The 18,668-nt window shown below is 37.0% G+C and overlaps 1 pseudogene; it reads left to right on the top strand.

The window, feature by feature from the left end:
- Positions 1–439: 439 nt before the first annotated feature.
- Positions 440–8,939, top strand: LOC132178887 (ubiquitin-like domain-containing CTD phosphatase; annotated as a pseudogene).
- The last annotated feature ends 9,729 nt before the right edge of the window (positions 8,940–18,668 follow it).

The raw sequence follows: 18,668 nt of genomic DNA, 5'->3' as shown, positions 1-18,668 counted from the left end.
CGCCCCACACAGGTTGGATAAAATCCAACCCATACCCGCAAAATAACACTGAAAATTCGTGCAGGACGGGTCGAGGTGGCTTTGTGGGTTGGGTGGGTTTTTCCTCACCCTTAATCACTATAGGTCTCCATCATCTTAGTGTAGGAATTCCAATTTCATATATAGAGCTTTATACTCTTGCTCCCTCATAATCGAGCATTTGGTGACTCTCAACTTTTGTTTAACCTAGAGTTCATCCCTTGACTGTCTAGGGCTTGTTTGAGTGTTCTTTTAACCAAGTATTCCATTAATTCCATCAAATGTTACAACTAAAGGCTTAGTTGGTTTTTTTTTTTTTTGTTGGCCTAATCATAATACAGTAAGCTGGAATAAGTGCTAACTAAACCCTGTTACCAAACAGCCAGAAGTTCCAACACTAAACCAGAATAGACATGTCCACCAAGTGCTGCAACCAAATTGCACCCTTCTTCAACAAACTAACCTAAACGCACGGCCCAGCAGCCGTATCGCAGCACCACGCGCACGCTGCCTCCCGCGACAGCTAACCGTTGTATCGACCTTCACCGCTACCGGAGAGAACACGCCGCTCAGCCCACCACCGGAACAGCACTACAAAGAGAAAAAAGTGCTTAACCCATCGCCAACACCCACCAGAGCAGCACTGCCACACCGTCCCGCCCAAACACCGGAACAACGCCGAACACCACTCGCAGCACTACAGGTAACGGGTGAGCAATAACCCACTGCCGCACAATCAACACCACACACGGCACTGCACAGCGAAATCTCCCAAGAAACCACTGCTGTGATACCGGATGATAAGAACCGTAGTTCTTATTGTCCAAACTCAAAGAAAACCAAAGAAAAAATAGAGAAAGATATGATCTCTTCGATGGATCTAGCCTTGTAATGCTCTTGTATTTTCTGATGAATTATGGATGAAAATGGAGCCTCAACCGATTGCTCATAGATATTGACTGAAATTGTTATTGGATGAAAAGCACTTACATTGCTTTTATAGAGTAGAAAATATACCTAGGAATCAATAACCCTAATCATTGTAGGAAGAGAAATCCTAACCTACGGGTTTCTTATTTTGGTTTTTTATTTTTATTTTTTTTATTTTTTCTATTTTTTTTAAAGCGTATTTTGTGTTTGGTTGACGAGAAAACTCTGGGAAAGAATAGAAACTGAAAATTTTGACATTACTTGCGAGCGTTTGGAAGGCATTGGAAGGCTTTGGACCAATGGCTCTTCGGCGAGCTTCATCGTGCTTCTTCAACCAGCTCAAGCTCAATCTCAATCCTAATCTCAACAACGTTGCTCATCGCAATCTCTCAACGGGTACATTTCTTCTTCATACCTTTCTTATTTTATTTTATTTTTCCGAATTTTTTTTTTAATAGTGTATTTGGTGTTTGGTTGCTGAGAAAACTCTGGGAAAGAATAAAAACTGAAAATTTTGCAATAAATGAAGAAATCTTTTTTGCAATAAATGAAGAAATAAAGAGTTAAATGCACAATTTTTAAGGCTAAACTATGATTTTAAATGCCAAATTATGATTTTGTCAAATGCTTAAATGAGTCTTTAAAAATCACGTTTTTAAATCGGATTTTTTGAAATCTCAAAACCAAAGAGACCTAAAAGAAAAAAGTAATAAAAATTGAATATCCTCAAATTAGAAACGAAGAAAAGAAAGACATATATATATATATATATATATATATATATATATATATAATAAAATATTCCCTACAGAAACAAAGGCGAAGATAGTAGGAGCTTTGGCCAGAGAGAGAAGTGAGAGGGAGATAGAGGGAGAGGTTTAGGCTCTATCAATGGCTGCGTCGGCTTCCACAACATCATATCTGTTAGAGGAGGAGCTGATGCTGATAGTGAAGTGGAGTGGGAAGGAGTACACGGTGCGAGTGTGTGGGGACGACTCGGTGGGTGAGTTGAAGCGCCAAATCTGCGAGGTCACCACTATGTTGCTGAAGCGGTAGAAGCTTCTGTACCCCGAAGTCCTTGGATCCAAACTCGCCGATGACTCCGTCTTGCTCTCTCAACACCTGCTCAAGGCCTCCCTCAAGATGACCATGATTGGGTATTACAATCTCTATTTGTGTGCGTTTTGTTTGTGTTCTTGTTAATTTGGTTTGTTTACCCTATTTTGTTGTTGTTGATAAATTTCAAGTCGAAATTTTGTTGATATTGAACAAAAATTGAAAACATAGAAGTGTTTGATAATGGGTTTCTTTTACTGGCCCTCTTCAAGCACACTCATGGTTAATTTAGCTGACATTTTTGATGGCTGTGTTTTTTTTTTTTTTTTTGTGTAACTGGGTTTCATTTAGTGTAGCAATTGGGATTTGTTTGCTATTAGAATTGGGCAACTTACAGTTTTATGTTAAGGGGAAGTGGAGGACCATTATATGGGTTGCTAAAAGTTGTACTTTGTTATGGTATTCGGGATATGATTATAGTATCACACTTTGATTTAGGTTCTTCTTTTCATTAGACAGAGGAATTTCACCGTTTTTGTAACACTTCCTAAAAAATGAAAGTTGAAGCATGTTTCTGCAGGAAGATTTAAGCTGACCATATTCTCACACGCACACATACTTAAAATTGTTTTCTGTCAAAATTGAATCTCTGTTGCAAGAGGCTTTTAGTGGATAAAGGGGTGCAACTGAACGAAATTTGACTGAAAGCGTTTTGTTTTCTAGGTATTTTTATGTTTAATGGTTGTGAATATAACACCTGTTCAAGTTTTTATGCCAGAGCTACTAACTCAAGGGTGCTACATCTTCTGCCTCTGGTCATGTTCTTGTAGACTCATGTCATGTGCACATGAATTTGGTAGACTTCAAGAAAGTGGTGGGGCTGTGATGCGTGACTGGTGCATAGTTTTTGTTTTTGTTTCCGACACTATATTAGAAGATAACATTTTTTTTTTTTCGTTTGTCAAAATTTCTCCTTGTTGATTTCCTGAATATTAGTTCAAAATTAAGTTGCCACTAAATTTGAAATGGGAAATAAAGTAATAAAAGTTATAATTGTTGTTGATGAGCTGTTCATTCACGTGCTGGATACTGAGATTTACTGTGTCTTTTGAATTTTTGAACTTATTACTTTGAATTGATACTGAGCTCAACTGAATCTCCAGTACTGTTGAAGATGATCTAATTGTAGAGGAAACGGACTCTCCTGAGGTTATCGATGATTTTGAACTTGGGAATGATGAAGCTGTTAGCATTCACATTAAAGATAAAGAACTGAATAAGCAAAAATTGAGGAGACGTATAGATCAATACAAGGTCAGTTATTTTTATATTTTTTTTTGGTCTTTTATGTAATTGTGGAAGTTTTAGAATTTTTTTGAGCTATTCGAACTTGTAGGCCACATGCAACAAAATCCCTAAAACCGAAGGAATAAGTGCTACTTTGAACAATTGACTTTGCTTACATGCTTTTCTATATGACATATCATGATGCTTGAGTAGAAATGGAGAATTTGATTGTTAGCTTTTAGCAAATACGAGGATTAAACCAGTTCTCTTGCATGCATTTGCTATCACAGCGTGCAGTTGTTACATCATATTGATAAGGGCTCATCAATGTTCGTGCATTATTTATCAAAGACGAATCAAGACTTCCATGATAAAGGATCATTCTGGACCAATAGTTTAATCGAAGATACTTACTGCTAAAGAGTCATTATTGACTTCTGTCCTTTACCATGCATGATTGGTGGTTTAATTACCTTCTTTTTTTCTATTGGGTTGTATTATTTTCTTTTCCTTCTTTTTTTTTTTTGGGGGGGGGAGTGTTGACTTATGTACCTCCTGGGGTTGTGGCAGTGGTGCTTCTTGTGTAAAGAATCATCTAATAGTTGACTTATGCCCCCCCCAACAATACCTAAAGAACAAATGATATAAAAGACATTGAATAGGCAAAACAGATGACATTTGGGAACATGTCATCTAATTCTGTAGCCATCTTGATTCCTATGTACCCTTGAATTATGCTGCATTATTAAGTAAATTTTTCTTAAATAACCTTCTAAGAGTGCAGTATGAAATATGAAAAAAAGGCTCTATGTTATACACCCTGTCATTGAGTTGAACAGGGTTTCAAATAGCTCTGTTTTTATATCCTATACAACTCTCTTCTGAAGTTCCCTATCATTTGTAAATGAGCCTCCCTCACTCTATTGATCTGCTGTAGGCATCTAGTCTTCCTTGATTAACTAAGAACATTTCTCATTGGTATCTTTTCATTGATCAACCAAGTACGTGCTTGGAGGGGAGCCTTGATGTATATGCTGACAGTGTTGCTATTACTAAGAACTTAAAGGTGCCATCCCTCATTTACAGTAACCATTAACAGAAACTATTGGGCCATAGATGGAATTGGTAATCAAGTTTTGGTCGTTAGTTTTCAACCAGCCTTAAACTGCTTGTATCACTAATGCTTTATAGCCACTCATCCCAAGTACCGCGATAAGCCTCTTACGCACCATCATGCCTAGACTGCTAATTCTATTACTGGATATTGTGACTTGTTGTCTTTTATTTTCTTTAGCATTAACTGGTTAGGTAGACAACCACATCAGGTTGCTTGGGGCCCAATGCCTCTGGTACTCTGTGTATTTCTTCTCTTTGTTTGGGTAACATATGGAGGGTAATCTAATTTTTCCAAGATCAGTCAGTTGTTTTATGGTGAGTGCCTAGCAAAATTCTCTACAAACTTTTCCCAATTGTTATATATATATATAAGTAATTATGATATAAAAAAGCGCAGAGAGGCGTAACCCACATACACGGAAAGTAAAAGAGAGCGTCTAAGAGGGAGAAAAATGAGAAAGGAAATCAGAGAAACTAATCCTTATAGGAGCTAGCCAAGCGGCCGTCCAGGAATACAAAGTAAAGAAGAAAAAATGAGTCAATTCCTCTATAGTCCTAGTGGAGTTCTCAAAGCATCTAGCATTCCTTTCATTCCAAATACACCACATAAGACATAGAGGGATCATCTTCCACACTACCGCGCTTCGAGAACGGCCTCCCGACCACCAACAATCGAACAAGCCCCTCACCTTGCAAGGCATGACCCAATGCAACCCAAACCGATCAAAAATAGTATGCCAAAGAAGACTTGCGATCTCGCAATGGAGAAGAAGATGATCGACTGACTCTCCATTCTTCTTGCACATACAACACCACTCCACTACCACTAGGTTCCTCTTCTACAGGGTGTCGTGAGTCAAAATTTTGCCTAAGGCCGCGGTCCACCCAAAAAAAGGCCACTCGCAAAGGCACCTTAGTACGCCAAATGACCATCGAATATGATCCATAGAACCTGTGGATATCTTGCAAGAGTACAACCGATCTAAGAAAGAAGAAATCAAATCCATCTCACAATCCTGTACGGGCCGCACAAAAATGACATTCTACTCGACAACTCCAATCTATATATATATATATATATATATATATATATATATATATAGATTTAAGATATGTATCAAACTAATCAGGTGTGGTTTTGGGGAGAAATTGAGGGATTGGATAGTGCATTGTATTTCTATGTTGTGACTTTCCATAGTTATTAATAGTTCAGTGTCTGGATTCTTTAGTAATTCTTGTGGATTGAGACGGGGATTCAAGGTGAGAATTGTTTTCAATATTTGTTGGATACAAGGTGAGTGATGGGCCAAAAGTCAGGTTTTGGTATGGGGAACAACCTTTGAAGATATCTTATCTGGAATTGTTTAGTATTGCATGTTGTGAGGATGTGTGGGTAGCTGAACATATGCTGCTTAGAAATGAGAATATTCAATGGAATATGTTTTTTACTAGACCTGTACCTGATTGGGAGGTGGATTTGGTCTCCTCTTTCTTTGAGATGTATTCTCTCAAAATAAGGCAAGGGGATGTAGATAAAATATGCTGCATCCCTTCTAAGAAGAGCAGGTTTGAAGTGAGGTCATATTATCAAGAGTTAACCATACCTACTGGTTTTCCTTTTCCATGGAGAGATATTTGGAGAGTTAAGGCTCATTCGAGAGTGGCATGCTTTATGTGGTCGGCAGCATTAGGAAAAATATTGACTTTGAATAACCTGAGGAAGATGAATGTTATTGTGGTAGATTGTTGTTGTATGTGCAAGAAGAGTGAGAAGTTCATTGATCACCTTTTTCTTCATTGTGAAGTAGCAAGAAATTTATGGAATTTGCTTTTAAATTTGTTTGGTGTTTGGGCTATGCCTAGAAGTGTGAGTGAGTTGCCGCCTGTCGGTGAGTTGGGGAGGTCAGGTGGGACATCGTAACATTTTGGAAGTTTGGCGGTTGGCCCCATTGTGTTTAATGTGGTGTATTCGGAGAGAGTGACATGCAAGGAGCTTCGAAGATCAAGTTACTTCGGTGGTGGAACTGAAAAAGATTGTTATGTTCCATTTCTTTTACATGTGGATAGCGGCGCATAATAATTTGCTTTTTTTCCAGATTTCATATTTTTTGGACTTTTGTTCTTTTTTCCCTTAATAGGAGTTTCTCTTGTATACTTTACTAGGGTTACGCCCCTATGCGCTTTTCTAATGAAATTGAATTACTTATCCGAAAATGTATCAAACCAATCATTTTTATTAGTTAAATCTCATCTAGGGAACCTATTATAACAAATTGTTAGATTTTATTTTGCTACTTCATGTAATTTTTGAAGAGGAAAAAAATGCAAAAATAATTGGAGGGGAGAGTTAAGCAAAGGCGTAGATTAGGACTGCAAACAGGCCTAGCCAAATATCAGGATACTTAAGCTCAGGTCGCCGATCTAGAGGTGTGCTCTAGCTTTTCCCTGAGTGTGACTTAGCAAGGAATCACTGTTCCAACTTGGCTTGCAGCTGCATGACAAGCTCATTAGCAGCTTAACCCTGGGTCATGAACTCCACTCTAAATAACAAGCTCTTTTTCTTTTCTTTTTTAGACTTTCAAAAGTTAGGCAGAAATCAGAAAAACCAGAGGTGCCTGGTATCACAAGATGGACCTGAACTCTAGGTTCGAGCTAAAATTTTTTGGGCTTAGCTTAGTAAACAAATGAGCCTGAACTCTAGTTTCGAACTCAGTTCATTCAATTTGAGAGCAAGCTGGAACCACAGTAGGTTGCAAATGGCTTGCCTTTATTGGTTCCTTGGGAAGAGACTCAAAATTCTCCTCTTCAATCATGTATCTTAGATCCAGTATTTTGAAGGTATTACTGGGGAAATAAGCTGCATGATGAATGAGAGAGCATTTACTCATCTCTGGGTCATTATAGGGATGATCTTTTGGGTTGTTTAAGGATGCCTTGCTCTTCCTCGTTTAATTATTCCATAAATAGGTTAATTACAAAAGACATAAGCCCCAGCCAAAGAGTACGTAAGATTGAATAAAAGAAGAATGATACCGAGTAATTTGAGAATTGGCATATTGCTCTGAGTGTTTCCATATGAAAAATTGAAACGATGTGATTCCTTTTGTTGACTATTATGCATTGTCATTAACAATGTTTTCACGAGCAATTTTCATATCCATATTTTACCACCTGTAGTAGTCCTCTCAGAGGATACTGTATCATGTAATGGACTACATGCATTTTTTGTGTTGGTAGAGAGGGAGGCATGTTTATAACTGACTATTGCTGATACTCTACATTGCATGCATATTTAAACATAGTAAAAGACATGTGGAGCTGACCGCCCTGCTTGACACTTTGGCAAACCTCGTTGATGATGTTACTTGGTCATGTATTCTATTGTGTAGATTGAACTAAAGAATCCATGTTGTGAAGGAAAAAAGCTGCTTGTTCTAGATATTGATTATACTTTATTTGATCACCGATCAACAGCAGAGAACCCGCTTGAACTTATGCGGCTTGTAAGTGGTCTGTTCTTTGCATGTTTTTAATTTTTATTTGCGTCTTTAACTGCAAGTTAATTCTGACATTTTTGTGTACAGATCTGCATGAGTTTCTTACAGCCCTTTATGCAGAGTACGATATCATGATATGGTCTGCAACCAGGTCAGACTTTCACTTGGCATCCCCCTGGCTCCCAAAATTCTTGTATTAAGATCATGCCATCGAAGGAGCAAAGATCAATCTCTCATAACTGATTTTTGCAATCTCTTTCTACTTAAAGGATTTGGTATCTGGAACTGTCCTTTTTCTGGCCTTAATGTAGAAAGATATTACTGCTGAAAGTGCCTAAGATTAGGAGGCTTTCTTATTACATTTTTGAAAGTTGTCATGATTATTCGTGAAATTAAATGTGTTGAGTTATTTTCTTAGGCAATTTGGTAGATGAAACTATTGCCATATATATATATATCCTTTCTACAGCACCAAGTGGGTTGAATTAAAAATGGGACAGCTCGGGGTACTCAGCAATCCTAACTACAAAATCACAGCTCTTCTGGACCACTTAGCAACGATCACAGTGCAATCAGATACCCGCGGAATCTTCGATTGCAAGCCAATGGGCTTGATTTGGGCTCAATTCCCTGAGGTATAGGCATCAGATAATACTTTAATTATCTGCATTTGCGTCCTTTTCTATATCATTTAAAGGTTATTGGGACTTTCATAAAATTGTATCACAAGAGAAAGATGAAGAGAATGAGAAGAGTTTCCATGGAAAGTTGCTTGCATACATACACACTAGGAAATTACCCTTGAAAAATACTCAACTCTCTTAACACTGCCTCGGAAACTGGAGCGCAGATGTCCATCATGCCCAGCTTGTTGTTGAGATTTCAAAAATGATTCTTGCTTAATGCTTTTGTGGAACCATTCTCAACTGATCAAATGACATAATATAGGGTGTAGCAATTGCTTTCTCATTACTATGTCTCATACAAAATGATGATCAATTTCGATGTTTGGATCTCTCTTGGTTACTATATTAATTGCTGCTTTATTATCACAAAACATCTTCATGGGCTTGTTATTAGAAAAGCCTCCTCCAAGAAAAATATCACCTGTTCTATGGGTCATATTCCAAAGTACTCTACTTCTGCACTAGATTGCAAGATTAGACAGCTCAGTGCATATCTATGGTGCGCTTCTCTGTATTGATTAATGGTAGTCCATCTGGCTTCTTGAATAGTTCGTATGGAACTGAAACAAGAGGATCTATTATTCCCAGTTTCTTGTTCGCTGTTGTCATTGAGGCATTGTGTGGAATGTTGGTCGCCATGATGTATGGGGGCTCTTATCAGGCTTTTTAGTGGGGTCAAAGGAGTAACGATGTAGTTTGTCTCCGTAAACAATTTCAATTTCATCATTGTGAAGGATGGCACCATTTTTTGATTTTTTCTTCACTTTGTCAAACACCTTTTGGGGAATCCTCGTTCCTGGTTTTGTATGGTTGATTGGATGGAATGGGTTGAGGTTGTTGGTGAGGTCTGTAGTGTTTGCGTGGGTTAGACTTTGTTGGGTCTGGGAGTGTGTTGAAGGTGCATGGGGAGGTTCTTCTTAGTAGAAGCGAAATCCTTTGGATTCATCATCAAGCGTGGGGTAACTCCCTCAGGCTGAGAATAGCAGACGAGGGAAAGGGTACCTAAGCTCAAATCTTTATGGGGAGAGAGGGAGGCATTGTGGAGAGCAGTGGTGGAAGCGAAATATGAGAGCTTGTGTGGTGGGTGGTACTCCAATGCAATGCATGGGTCCCATAGGTGGGGGTATGGAAAAACATTAGGAGGGAGGAGAGGGGATTTCTCCAAATTAGTGAGATTTGAGGTGGGAGACCGGTTTAGCCAAATAAGTGTTCCAGCAAAGCAAAGGAAAGATAAAATGGGTAGGTCTCCCCTTTTTAAGAACTTTTGGAGAAAATAAATTGATTTAATTAGTTGCTGGAGAATTATAAGTTGTCATAGAGGCCATCTTTATATAGATTAAAACATTTTTTTTTTTTTAAAAAAAAAGCAATAAGATCAATATTCCTCATTTTCTTGCAATTCTTCTATCATTTTGGGCCCAAAAAATAGGTCTACAATGGAAAGCGATATATGCAACCTTTGACAAGGCCTGCATCTCAAAGAGCTTGGTGTGCATGGACAAATCAAAAACCAAAGTACTAGCATATGCTTTAAAGCACTAAATATACTTCCGATACAAATAAGATTTGTTAACATTTAATTTTACACCATCCATACCCTATTTGATAGGCTACGAAAGCCATCTCTTTTGGCATAAAAAGACTAATAAAATTTTATTTAGGAAAAAAACAAATTATCACTTTACATTTCAAACACAAAATTACAAATGTTGGAGACAAGTGAAGTGATAAGAATTTACAATATGAAGTGCTACTATCTACAACTATATACTTAAAAAAAAAAAAAAAATTGTTTATCCCCAAATTTAAGTAAAACCCCATCACCCTTGTTGATATAGATTTTTGGACGGCCAGACTGGTGATGGGTCACCTGCAAAATAGAGAAAATAGTCACCTGAAGTCCACCGGTCCTCGGGAGGACTGAGGACACTCCGATGCTTAAGTCAGTAAAAGTTTTAATTAAAAAACTATATAAAGATTATGAAATCTAGATAATAAGTATATAATTCATACCTGAGGGGTATATCCATTTTTATGGGATGGGTTCCTTGCCTAATGTAGTAAGAAGCATGGATTCCAATACGGTGTGAATTTTCTTGTAGAGTGTAATTTACCAAATGTATCACACAAATAGCTATGTGGATGTAGTTTCCATGGGAAAAGAATTTTAAATTATTTTCCTTTGATTACCTAGTTACCTTCCATGTAAAGGCAAATTGAGTGGGTCCCTAACAACCCCATTAAAAATCTAAAAATCATTTTTAATCTCTAAAAGTATGAAGAAAAAAATAAAAAAATTTGGGTCCCATCCAAAATTTGATAAAAATATAAATGGGTTTTCTGAAAATTAAAAAAATCTAAAAGTCATTTTTCACAAAAATATCAAAAAATAAACCTCTTTTTTTTTTTTTTTATTTTAAAAAAAAAACAACCTAAAAAATTAAATCATAAACAATTACTATAAGTCAAGAAGATTACCTGTATCCAAATCGAGTGTTTTGAGCAATCAAAACTTTGGTTTCCACCACAAAACGTCATTGGATCCTCTACAATAAATTTTACCTTTTGTATCGTCCTTGAGGATCTTGCAAAAGCCATTGGGAAAATCACAAGGAAATAAAACCTTATAATCACTTCCAAAAAGAACCATCTTTGCAAGATGATCAGCTGCTCTGTTAGTTTCACGCCATGCATGAGAAACTTTGTACTTTTCAAACTTACTTAAAAGCTCCCAAATTTCCTTTAAACAACTAGCAGCCTTTTGACTAAATGGTTGGTCGTTGTTAATGGTCTTCATAGCACTCAATGAATCAGACTCGACCCATATTACCTTAATGCTCATATCCAAAGCAAGACGAAGACCACTCTCTATAGCCCATAGCTCGACCAAGAATATGTCATCTTCATGTGCATTAGAGGCAAAAGCACATATCGGGTCACCCATATGATCTCGAAGCAATCCACCAAACCCGGATCTTTTCGGAGTTATAGATCCATCAGTGTTTAATTTTGTCCACCCAAAATCTGGTTTTTTCCATTTGCACATGGATCCAAGTGGAGTAAGATGGCCACTTCCTTGTTCTTGGTTAAGATTTAGGGGAAAAACCCTCTTATTGGTTCTCTTGAGCACCAGAGAAGACTTGCATAATTTCCCATTTTTTTGGTCTTCTTTCTTAGCATGGTGGTTCTTCCTTTGGAGGTAGCTCCACTCTTGAACTTTCTTTGGGATGGTTGGCCAAGCAGTGTTGTCATAATTGGGCTCAAATGTTTCCTAAAAAAAAAAAAAAAAAAAGGCATTATTTACCTTATTTTTTCTCATTATTCAGCTTAAAACCTTTCAAATTATTACTTGCGAGATAAGGTAATATAAAGCAAAAAAAAGAAAAAAGAAGAAGAAAAAACTACAAATATTGTTCGAAACACATGCACACACAATTATATACAAGTGTTAATATAGAAGAGAAATAAGTTGAACATGAATCAAGCATATAAGATCTAAACCCCAAACATAATAACTAAGTCATGAATATATCACAATTGAAATGCACGGCAGTTCTTCAAAATATTGTCATATATATATATATAAAATTGATCATTACAATCCTAGTAGAGCAAGCATTTTATATCTCATGTAGCTCCCTTCTTTAGTCCTATTATAAGGATTTGTTGGCAACTTGGCCACCATTAAAAGAATAATGAAAAAATAAATAAAAGTATTTGTACAAAAATATAAAATGTATAAGAAGAAAATAAAACTTAAAAAAACTGTTTGATGTGCTCATAAAAAATCATCAATATGAATATGAAAGAATAAAAAGATAGAGAAAAACAAAAAAGGAAAAGAGTCTACTCTCTTAGTTTGGCTAAAGGAGAGTAGAGCAGGAAAAATGATTAGAAGGTGCTTAGAGTTGTAACAATTACATGTTTAAATTAAAATGATATGTTTTTTTTTTTTTTTAAAGCAAAACTTGAGAGTAGGTGTGAGTGTTGACCTAAACAGGTCAAAAATTCCACCCATCTAACTTTTGACTGAATAGAATTAAAAGAGAAATTTTGTATCAAAAACCAAATAGATGCTTCAAGGGGTGCAAAATCGAACTGAGACTGTCAAATATCAATTTAGTTTCAGGTCTATTGGTTGGTGTTAATAGTGTAGCGGCAGAGGTATAAGATATTGCAAATGCGTCCAGATCTTCAAAAGATCTAGTGGCCATTAGAATTGGAGGTGTTAGATTTTACACCCTCGCAACCAAACATGGCTTCAATTAGGCATAGAGGTGCGATATCTCACATTGAAAATACCAAACTTCTTTAAAGTGCCCAAACACCTAATATTCCAACCGGTTTTGTTGGAACCTTTAGTTGTGTCAAGCGAGGTAGTAATTTACACAACCCTCCTTAAGGAGGTCCCAAAAGTGAATGAGCCAACTAGAACTTTTGATAAAAAAAGAAAAAGAGTAATAGGTCAAAATGTATATATATTAACTAGGTCAAAATGTTCAGAATTGCTTGTTTAGCAATCAAAATTGCTTGTTTAGCAACTGAGCAAGTAGAGATTGGCTAAATAGCCCTGCCAAATATAGGGGTAAAAAGAGAGGAACATGCTAAGATAATTTTTTTTTTTTTTTTTTAACCTTCTTTAAATGGGTCAAGATGCTAAAAATTACATGTTTATTTGATTGAGCCATAATAGGCCTAAACAAATTCAAGAAGTCCAAAAAAAGGACAAGAAACATTTTTTTTTTAATTAAAAAAATATTATAGGAAAATGACCAAATAGGTCATAATTTTACCGGAAGAGGCAAGAGCAAAGATTGAAGGGTTCCCAAAAGAAAGGAAAACAAAGCCAATCAAATAAAGGCCCAATAGCTAGTCAAATTTGGACACAAAAAAGGCCTAATAGCTGAGATTAAGGCTCAAATATACGGAAAACAAGCCCCTCTATGTAATGTGTGTTCAAGAATAAAAAAACTTGGAAAACCGAACTGACCAACTAAAATGAAAAAGACCCGAGCTCGATTCAACTTGATGGCTGAATTTCGACATCTTTGTTTCGACAATCAAAATTTACCATACCATCTTGTATGCCCAAGTTGTTTAAGCTCAACAATCACAGAGAAAAAAAAAAACCATTTAAACATATAATATTTACTAGAATTCATAGAATCTCAAAAAGAAATTACAAGTAATGTCCACCAAATAACTTGAGAATTATTTTTGAGAACATCACTTAGTAAAAGTTGGACCTGTGAATATTGAGGACCAACCATTTAGAGGAACATAAAGAATAACTAAAACGATAAAGCAATATATATAAATACATATATACACATATATAAAATTAGATTCCGGTAGAATTAACTTCAAGACTTCGTGGCAATCCCTCCAAGTAGAGCTGGCATTTGGCACTTGCTCATGTCGCTTCATTGCAAAATAATTTATAATTTAGTTCTTATTTTGGTAAGAATTATGACCATTAGATACCACGATCGACCTACTGTTGTTTGATAATGTGACCATGAAGATTAGCCACATAATATGACAATGTCGATGCACCACTTTGAAGACAAGACACGGCATGCTTAGACTTGAAACCTTAAAAGGCAAACATCAAAACAGGAACAAAAATAGGATACAAAGCAAGGGAAAGTTGACATAATTAAACTAGAGAAGCGATTAAAAGAACGACCAAAGTTTCGAATAAATAATTTATTAAACTGTTATATACGACTGTTGTTTTGATGATGTGACCGACATAATATGACAATGTGAATGTGCCAATTTGAAAACACGACATGTTTAAACTTGAAACCTTAAAAGGCAAACATCACAAGCAGGATACAGGATACAAAGCAAAGGAAAGTTGACATAATTAAACTAAAAGAAATGCATACCTCAGTTAAGGTCATGGAATTGGATTGAACAACACAAGCTGAGAAGAACCTCCAAGAATGTTCATGTTTGGTAATGGGGCAGCAGCAAGAGTCTCATGGTGGATCAAATGAGGTCCCATTGCAATGGCAGTGCCTATGCATGCACAAATCAAGAATTTAATGCTTAAAAATAGTATGTGTGGGCTATTCTGAAAAATCTTTTGTAGATTTTATATTCATGTGAGGTCTTCATGGGGATTTGTTGGGAAATAAAATTTTTGTGGGACGAATTTAACTCGTTAGGGCAAAAAATGTTTTGGCTTTTTATTTATTTTCCAGTATTTGTTTCATTATTTGTATGCAGAAGATTCATAGATAGAACTGACTCTAAACCCTGTATTTTTTAAAAACACCAAAAGCACCGATTACAAGCCAACAACTAACACAACCTCACAACGGCTTAACTAAGCAGACTAAAACCAGAACCCAACCTGCAGGACAACAAACTGCAGAAAAAGGAACCACCAAAACCAACATAACAAACCCCCAAAACTAGAGACGGCTCTCATAGAGACAACAAACAGACCACACAAAACCAGCCAGCAGTAAACCATCTTTATAGATAGTACTGACTTATAAGCTTCTTGGATGTAGCACAACTCTAATTTTGCACACTGTTAAGTTGACAATGGTAGGTTTCATGAATTTATGGCCTCGATATTGTCAAATTAAAAGTTGTGGGGGATTTCTTATTTATGAATCTAAGTTTCTGATTTTCTGAACCTTTCTGAATCCAGTGTCAAAAATGTTGTTCCTACTTTGAAATATTATAAAAGACCAATCTTAGGGTAATGGATTATGTATCTCTTTCTAGTAGTACACTTGTTTAAGAACACTTACCAAAAGAATCGGTTAAGGAATGTATGGGTTGCCCTGAACCAAGAGAAAGAGCAGCAATGCAAGCCTGTGAGAGCCGAGAGAGAGAGCGGCAATGTAAGCCTTTGAGAGCCGAGAGAGAGAGCAGCAATGCAAGCCTGTGAGGGCCGAGAGAGAGAGAACGGCGAAAGAGAGGAAGCGGCGGTGTGAAAAAACCCTAGCTCCTGCTAGGGTTTTTTTAAATGTTTCTTAGAAGGGCAAAAGCGGCGGCGTGAAAAAACCCTAGCTCCTGCTAGGGTTTTTTTTAAATGTTTCTTTAGCAGGGCGGTCGGTTCAGGTCGGGTACCTACTTGCTCTTTTTTTTTTACCCGCAACCCGCCTTCCCCGGGTTATACGAAATTTCAGTCTTTCATTTACTTAAGTTTTTTTTTATGTGTTTCTTAGCGGGGCGGGTACTCGCTTTACCAAAATTTGTTACCCGACCCGACCCTCTACTAACGGGTTGACCCGTTTCCCAAAAAAAAAAACCTTAAAAAAAAAAAATCGTTTGTTAGAGGAGTAGCTGACGCTGATAGTGAAGTGGAGCGGGAAGGAGTACACGGTGCGACTGTGTGGGGACGACTCGGTGGGTGAGTTGAAGCGCCGAATCTGCGAGGTCACCACCGTGTTGACGAAGTGGCAGAAGCTTCTCTACCCCAAAGTCCTTGGATCCAAACTCGCCGATGACTCCGTCTTGCTGTCTCAACTCCCGCTCAAGGCCTCCCTCAAGATGGCCACGATTGGGTACTACAATCTCTATTTGTGTGCCTTTTGTTTTTGTTCTTGTTAATTTGGTTTGTTTACTCTATTTTGTTGTTGTTGATAAATTTCAAGTCGAAATTTTGTTGATATTGAACAAAAATTGAAAACAAAAAAGTGTTTGATAATGGGTTTCTGTTATTGGCCCTCTTCAAGCACACTCATGGTTAATTTAGCTGGCATTTTTGATGGCTGTGTTTTTTTTTTGTTTTTTTTTGTAACTGGGTTTGATTTAGTGTAGCAATTGGGAGTTGTTTGCTATTAGAATTGAGCAACTTGCAGTTTTGTGTTAAGGGGAAGTGGAGGACCGTTATATGGGTTGCTAAAAGTTGTACTTTGTTATGGGATCCTTTCATTGATCAACCAAGTACGTGCTTGGAGGCTCTACAAATACCAGCGGAACCTGCCACTGGATTCATTGCCCCTGGGGAGATGGCTAGTGCTTTGGACAGGGAACTTGTCCACTATTTGCGGAGAATTACATCTCGCTTACGTGAGGCGGTACGTCACTGTGCCTGTCCTCTGACGTTGGTTTTCACAAGAGATTTAGTTTTCTGTTTCCTCACAGTTTCCGTGTTGTTTGAGATTTTGTTGGTTTCATATCAATTTGATAATGAACATAGTATCTGACAGTTATCAATTTCTTTTGTTTGTAGATTGCTCCACGTAGAGGTAAACCCTCTTCTGAGGCTTTGGCTTGTGTTGGAAGCATCGCGAAAGCTATGGGCCCAGCTATGGAACCTCATGTTCGTGGTCTCTTGGATGTTATGTTTTCAGCTGGCCTTTCCCTTACACTTGTAGAAGCCCTTGAGAAAATAACTATCAAGTACAATGCATTATTCACAAATCTTCTTTCTCATACATTTTGGGTGTAAATCCTTTGAGGGATTTTAAATTTCTGTTGTTTTTGATTGTTATGTCAGTATTCCATCTTTGCTTTCAACTATTCAAGATCGGTTGCTTGATTGCATTTCAATGGTTCTCTCAAAATCCCATTACCCTCAGGGGAGGCCGCCTGTTGGCAAGGATAGAGGAAGTATGGTGAATACCCTTCAGCAGGCTTCAGATATTAGTGGTTCAGCCTTAGTGCCACTCGCTTTGTAGACTCTTTGCTCGTTTTAATTTCAAGGTATGTCCACAAATTATCATCCAACATGGATCCTAATTGCACCTTTGGTTTCACTAAGAAGCTAATGTATATTTTAGGGTCATGACCTTCTTGAGTTTGCAAGAGAATCAGTTGAAGTATATTTGGATGATGAGGATGGAGCCACACGAAAAGATGCTGCCCTTTGTTGTTGTAGATTAGTTGCAAATTCTATTTCTGGTATTGGATGTACACCTTTTGCTCTTGGTAGGTTGAATCGAGCTGGAGGAATGAGATGACGTCTTGTTGCGGAGGTTTGGCATTTAACTATACTTTTCTGTTAATAAGTATGTGTGCGTGCATGTATAACTTGTCATTAATGGTAATTGGAAAAGTTTGTCACCATTGGTTTCTTTAGTTTGTTTTGTTATCCCCTCCACCCATTCAACAAGTTTACATTAGTCTTGCATCTACTTTCAATTGTACTTTCTGTGATATATATATATATATATTCAGCAATTGACACAAGCTGCTTGTAGACTTCTACTTGTTCATGTAATTGTTCAAGTTTTTCGATGAATACTTGTAGTATGACATCCTTAGTTTTATTTTTCAATTATTGGTTTGTGTGTGCCTGTGTTGTGGCTATGAATCATTAAGTGGCCATAGTTGTGGGGCTATATTAGTCTGTTGCTAACAATAGTTTTCAAATTAATAAGTATCACTTGCTATGTGGGGTCTTATGGTTTTATCTTAGTAGAATTGTTTGTATAATAGGGGAGATTGGAGAGCTAGGTGCTTACAAATTTAGTGTCATAGATAAGTGTAAATTTACTTTTAGATATCCATAAATAATCCACTAGATGCACCGGTAATTATCTTGTGAATGATGGTCAATTTGGTAGTCCAAATTAATTTCTCCATGAGGGTTTATGGCGTCAAAATTTTGCATGTTTCCATTAAGTGTAATATATTCTTGGATTGATTGTACTGATTTCCATCAATCCAAATATGTATGGAACCAAATATTGATGTTGATTTAGGTATCACTGGCTAGAAACATTGAAATTCGGATGGAGAAAAAAAATTGATTAGTGCATGGAAATACATAACAAATTTGTAGTGAAAATTGTTCCCTTTAGATTTTTTACTGTTTAGCTAACCCACATAGAAGAAACAACACCGTTGTGCAGTTTTACAATCAACTTTATTTGGAAAAGTTCAGTTGGCGGCTAATGTTGGATGATCTATCTTTTAATTCTATTAGTGTTGCAGAGGCTGTGGTTGGAAACAACTTTTGTGGAGAGTGAAGTTTTTGAGGTTGTGAGAGCTCTGAATGGTGATAAGGCCACGAGTCCTGATGGATTTTCGATGGCTTTTTTCGAGACTTGCTGGAAGGTCCCTAGAGAGGATATCATGAATGTATTTTAAGAGTTTCATCTCT

Source organism: Corylus avellana, chromosome ca4, assembly GCF_901000735.1.
Source record: "Corylus avellana chromosome ca4, CavTom2PMs-1.0".
In the NCBI taxonomy this organism is placed as follows: Eukaryota; Viridiplantae; Streptophyta; class Magnoliopsida; order Fagales; family Betulaceae; genus Corylus; species Corylus avellana.
Note: the sequence above shows the minus strand (reverse complement) of the source record. Positions and strands in the feature narration are given on the sequence as shown.